This window comes from Pteropus alecto, unplaced genomic scaffold (genome assembly GCF_000325575.1).
Source record: "Pteropus alecto unplaced genomic scaffold, ASM32557v1 scaffold102, whole genome shotgun sequence".
Lineage (NCBI taxonomy): Eukaryota > Metazoa > Chordata > Mammalia > Chiroptera > Pteropodidae > Pteropus > Pteropus alecto.
In genome coordinates this window covers 652,096-658,110 of record NW_006432224.1, presented here as the reverse complement: position 1 = coordinate 658,110, position 6,015 = coordinate 652,096, and positions in this window count along the sequence as shown.

Here is a 6,015-nt window from a genome sequence, read left to right as displayed (position 1 = left end):
GACTGGGATTCAGGAGGCAAACAAGCCACCAGGATGTCCCCGTACACGGCCCCGAGCGGCTCCGGGTCCCAGGGCAAGGGGCGAGGGGCGCGGGCTGGACGGCCGGGCTCCGCGCGCCCACGCGACCTGACGACGCGGTGCTTTATTCGTCTGCCTCTCGGTTTGATAAAGCAAACGGCGTTCCTTACTGAAGAGGCTGTGCGGTGTTTATAATATTCTGGGGAATTAATTTGTTTTCATAAATTGGAATTCAGACAAAAGAAAACTTAACCGAAGGCCAGCGATGAAGATCACAAGCGACACACTTTGATCTGCGATACGAATAAATAGTCACACAGACCGTAAACCGTCAGCGAGACATCGCCTATGGCAACCAGAGACCCCGCTCTTTCATAACTGAACCTTTTAGGACGTGTTTCCATGGTGACGGGAGCTCTGCCATCTAAACACACCGTCGTCCCCAGGAGGAGCCAAGGAACAAAAGCTGCCAGGGGTTTACTGGAAAAAAACAAGCTTCTTCCTCTTCTGTCCTCAATGTATTCAAACCTCAGTGTATTCCGGGGAGGAACGACAGTCACTTGAAATGGAAAGCTGCCTTGAACTTCCGATCATATTCCCCTGCGATCTTTACGGATTTGTTTTAAATCTGGGGCTCTCTCTCTGAATTATAATTCCAGCCATTGAGATTCCACGGCGGGTTTCTAAGAGAAATGATGGCTGTTTGAGTAGACAAACCCCGGTCTCGCCGGTGGCCGCAGGAGGTTCCGAGCAAGGGTGACCGTGCCGGCTCCTTCCATGCATGTCTGACCTGTGGGGGATGGGGGGTGTCACCGCTGAAACCTGCCGTTCAGGTGGGCTGCACCCTGCCTTTGCATCCTGATGGGAGAATGACGCCCCGTTTTAATATCACACAGAGGCGCTTAAGCCGGCACTGAATTTTTAAGCCGTCAACTTGTGTGATCAACGATGAATGTTTTCTACTCGACTCCCAGTGACTCCCAGTGACCGCAGCCCCATGCGCCTCGCTCAAGCCTCAAAGGTCTGAGACGGCCCTAAGCTAAATGCGGGGAACCCCGATGAACGGGTGAGCCGACAAAGGTCAGGGAACCCGGCAGAGGTCCCTAGACGGACTGGTCCCTTCCCCTAAGATGACCCTCTCTCCTGCGACACCTCCGTCATTGTCACACTTTGAAACACCCCTTGCAGATGTCGGGAGAGATGCCCGGCACGGAAACCGTGTCCAAGGCCCCGAGTCCCAAAGACCGCAGGTGGCTTCTGCAGTCCCCAGGGAGGGTGCACGCTCTCCGTCATCACTCTGTCTGGGACTCTGATGGCCAGGCTATCGGGAGGACCGGAAGGAGCCTCAGGCAGCAATCGAATGGTTGCACATTCGTGGTTCACCGCTGCCGAAGGAGACGCCGCTGGCCCCAAGGTCTAGGTGACTTCTTCCAGCCCCTAAGTCTCCTAGAGATTGATGGAGAGCCGGGGACACAAGGGCAGTTTGGAAGCGCAAACTCAAGAAGCCATCGGTCAACTCAGCTTACCCCTTCCCCTGGAGCTCAGAGTCCCAGGGCCTGGGTCACCCGCCAGTTAAGTCTTAGTTTGCTGTCCTTGAAGCAAGCAGCTCCGCCCCGGGCCTGCCCGCCCTTCCTCCCTCCCTCTCTCCTTCCCTCCCTCCCTCCCTCCTACATCAATGTATTCAACTGTGCAGATACTTCTTCTGTGGTGTCTACCCTGCTGTCTAAATTACGGCTTTGATGGTTCACGCTGCCCTCGAGATGCCAAGACGAAAGTGATGCAGGTCTCACTGTCTTCGACCACCTGCCCAGTCGTCGAAACGAAGTCTGCTCCTGCGCGTGTCTGACGGACGAACGGACTGACACCATCATAGTTATGGAGTCCACTGAGGTCTCTCACACGTGGGTTTTGTTCATTTATCCGTCCCTTCATTTAAAAACAAAGCGTGGCGTTCCTTTTCGCATACCGAGAAGTGAGCTGGGAGGAGGTTACTTTGCCTCAAGGAGCCCCCGTCTGATGAGCGGTATGATGGGCTAGCAGCGGACGCCCACCTGGGGACGGGGCGAGGTCAGGGGTGCAGCGCCATGGGGTGTCCTGGGGGTGGGAGCCTGCTCCTGCGCGTGTCTGACGGACGAACGGACTGACACCATCATAGTTATGGAGTCCACTGAGGTCTCTCACACGTGGGTTTTGTTCATTTATCCGTCCCTTCGTTTAAAAACAAAGCGTGGCGTTCCTTTTCGCATACCAAGAAGTGAGCTGGGAGGAGGTGTTTACTTTGCCTCAAGGAGCCCCCATCTGAGCGGTATGATGGGCTAGCGGCGGACGCCCACCTGGGGCACAATTGTGAAGTCAAAAACCCGAGGTCGAGGCATCGCCCGAGCTGGGGGCCGTCCGTCCGGGAAGAGGTGCCCACTGCCCTGCCGTTCGGGGTTCCCTGGCCCCCTTTGACCTGTTTCCCTTTGTGTCCGTGTCCGGATGGAGCTGCTTTGGGCCCCCGAATAAACACACGAACACACATGTAAATCAACCAGCACCGCACCTGTTTATTATGAAAACTGGGAATAAGTAAGTACACCCAGGGCTAGGAGCCCCGTGGTGGCCGGGCATGGAGCAGGCGGCACAGATGTGGGGCGCTGGGGATGTGAAGATCTGGGGTTTCATGCTGGCTTCCCGTCCCGTGGGCACGCGGTCTCCACGTGCATTGTAAAGCTGACCGTGTTGTCTACACACCGCCTGTCCGCTTTAACATCTGTAAACGCCCGAGCAGGCGGCCCCCCAGCCTCTGACATGCACTGCACTCTGAGTTAAGACACCACACGCTGGGGGACCTCATTCTCATGAGATATGTATTCGAAAGAAAAAAAGGTAAAATGAAAATACATTTTCATTTTCATTTTACATAACAGACGGTAAAATACCGAAAAGCACCAACGGTAAAAACGATGTATTAACAGGAAAAAACACATTTTTTTAGGCCAGTGATGTCCGATGTGACAGCACTGCTCATTGTGGTGGTGACTGTGTATTTTCACTTCCTCGGATCACTGCTGGAGACAGCTGTCCCCACATCCCCGAGGGCGGGGCGCGCTTCCACCGTGATTCCGCCCAGCCATGGGCGGCACGTCCCCTGGGAGCAGGGCCACCCTCCGTTCTTCCCTTGCGAGCTATCCCGGCCAGGTTCCCCATCTCCACGTTTCTCTGTGAGTTGGTGATAACGTTTCTTGCAGAGCTGCATTAATTAAAAGCAAGCACCGCAAGAAACCTGTCACTTCAAGTGTCATTTGTCACAACAACCTGATGTGCTTTTCTTTCCGTCATTTTTAGACTGTTGGTTACCATGGCAACTGATAGCAGCTTTTATATATAGCATCACTTATATCCAGTTGGTTTATTTCTTTTTCTTTCTTTTTCTTTTTTCCCATCGGGAAGACAAGCTGTTTTTCCTTCTTTTTAACAAAGCTCATAACGTGAGAGAATAATCAGGCGTGATGATAAGTTGATCCACAAAGGAATAAAATGAAAAATTATTATCTAACATCTGTATATAAAAATGCTGTTCAAAAAAAAATTGCATCTCTCAGAAGACGCGAGTCCAGATTTAATTTCCCAGGTCCTGCCTCATTAGAAGTCAGTGGCCCCAGGATGTAATTAATATCCCACAAAATCACAGACAGACAAAGCAATTGTGTGTGGTCCACGGAAAACGCAGGCGTCCGTAACAAGCGCCACCCCGCCCCTCGGGTGCTGGGCTCACGGCTCAGCCCGGGTCTCCTGCGGAGCTCCCAGTGCCCCCAGTTCCCTGGGACCGACTCCAGGGGGCAGTGACAGCAAAGCCTGCCTGGGCCAAACGGCTGAGGACAAGCAGCCGTCTGCGGGGGACGGATGGCATTCTAGGAGGTTGAAAGCCACCTGCCGGACAGGAGGAGACGCGGAGCAAAGACCGCGGGCAGGGGCTGCCTGGGCGCACGGCGGAGCCCATGGCGCTCCACGGGCAGCCCGCCCTCCGCCCTCGGCCAGGTCCCGGGTCTCCCCGACCCTTCGCCTCTACCCCGCCCAGCCTCATTTCTCCGGGACAATCCAGCTGGAACTGACCCCCCAAAACCCTGCTGCCCGAGGCAACCCCCGTTCTCCCGGCTCCCCCTCCCAGCGCTCAGCTGTTCGCGCTGTCCAGGTGGCCACCTCCCGGCCTCCCGCTGCTCGGCGCTCAGGCAGGCGGCCTCCTTCCTCCGAGACCAGCGGCCACTCATTTGGTCACAGAGAGACTTCACGTCTCAGGCACGAGCACAAACTACGCTAAGAATAGCCGGGGCTCCCTGGGGAGAATAATGCCCGAAATGCACGGTTAGCTGAGCAAAGGAAGGGCGAGGGCGCTCGGCGCGAAGGGGTGGCCTGCGCAGGGGACTGGGGGCCACGCAGCGGCCGCGGCCGGGCAGGGCGACAAAGCGGATTTGGCCGGAAAATAAAAAGGCGGCCCGGGAGGCAGATGCGAAGGGGGTCTGCGTCCTGAAGAACGTGGACCTCATTCGGAAAACACGGAGGCGCCATGACAGGGTTTGGCTTGGGAACGACACGTGTGAATGTGTCTTTAGGGCAGATGATTTTATGTTTCCAGGTCCGTCAGTGCTTCCTGCATATTGGTATGTTAAATTTATTTATCCTACCAGGTGGTATTTGAAAACAGAACTTAGTTTTTAAACTTCATATGTAATATATATGTACATATATATACTGCAATTTAGAATTTATAAAGATAACAACTGTACAAATATATGAACCTTCCAAAAGCCGCCCTTCTTGATTTACTGTGACTTTCGAGACAGCCACGGAGTGGGGGGCACGAATCTGTGAAGGCCTGAGGACCTAAGACAGCCTGTCATCGAAGACACCCCATGCGACTGCCCAAAACCTTGGAGACGCAATGAAAGCGACGCTCAGAAGAAAATTTTCAGATCAATGACCTAAATTTACATCTTAAGGAAATAGAAAGAGAGAAAACTAAACCCAAAACTAACCTAAGGAAGGAAATAATGAGGATTAAAGCCGAGAAAATAGAAACAGAAAATAGAAATAGAACAATAGATAAAACCAACAAAACCTAAAGTTGGTTCTTTGAGAAAAATCAACACGATCGGCAAATCTTTAGCAAAGCTGACCATGGAAAAGGGATGCAGTCAGGAATGAGAGAGAGAACATTCCTGATGATCCGACAGAAACAAAGGGATTGTAAGAAAACGCGATGAATTTATTTGTTGCACACGGACGCATTAGATAACCTAGATGAAGTGCAGACTGCTAGGAACACACGAACTTCCAAAACCGACTCAAAAAGATTTAAAAATCTGAACAGATTTATATCAAGTAAAGAAACGGAATCGATCATCAACCACCTCTCGACAAAGAAAACCCAGAACCAGATAACTTCACTGCCGAATTTTATCAAACATTTAAAGAAGAATTAACCCCAATCTTTCTCAAACTCTGTCTAAAACGAGAAGAGGAGGAGACACCGCCTAACTCTTTGGGTGAGGCCCGCCTCGACCCCACCATCACAGCCAGACAGAAACGTCACCGGAAAACCACAGACCAGAGAGGCTTACGCGTAGATGCAAAAATCAATTAAACACCAGCAAACGCGATCCAGCACCACGCCAAAGGACAAACACCAGGACCAAGCGGGTTTGTCCCCGAATGCGAGAGTGGTCCCACATGAAAACGACCTGTGTGATACAACACGTGACAGAATGAAGGGAAAGAAGCACGTGATCACTTCGATCCACGCGGGGGGAGCAGCTGACGAAACCCGATGCCCTTTCGTGATAAAGACCGAGGACCGGTGCGGGAGGGAGGGAGCACCCCCGACCCGACGGAGAATCCCTTTTGCTGCAAGTCTGACAGCTCTCCCCCCAAAGCCTGGAACGAGACAAGGGCGCACACTTTCCCTCCCGCAGTCAACACTGCGTCGGAACAGAGGGTCCCCGAAAACCACAGATCTGT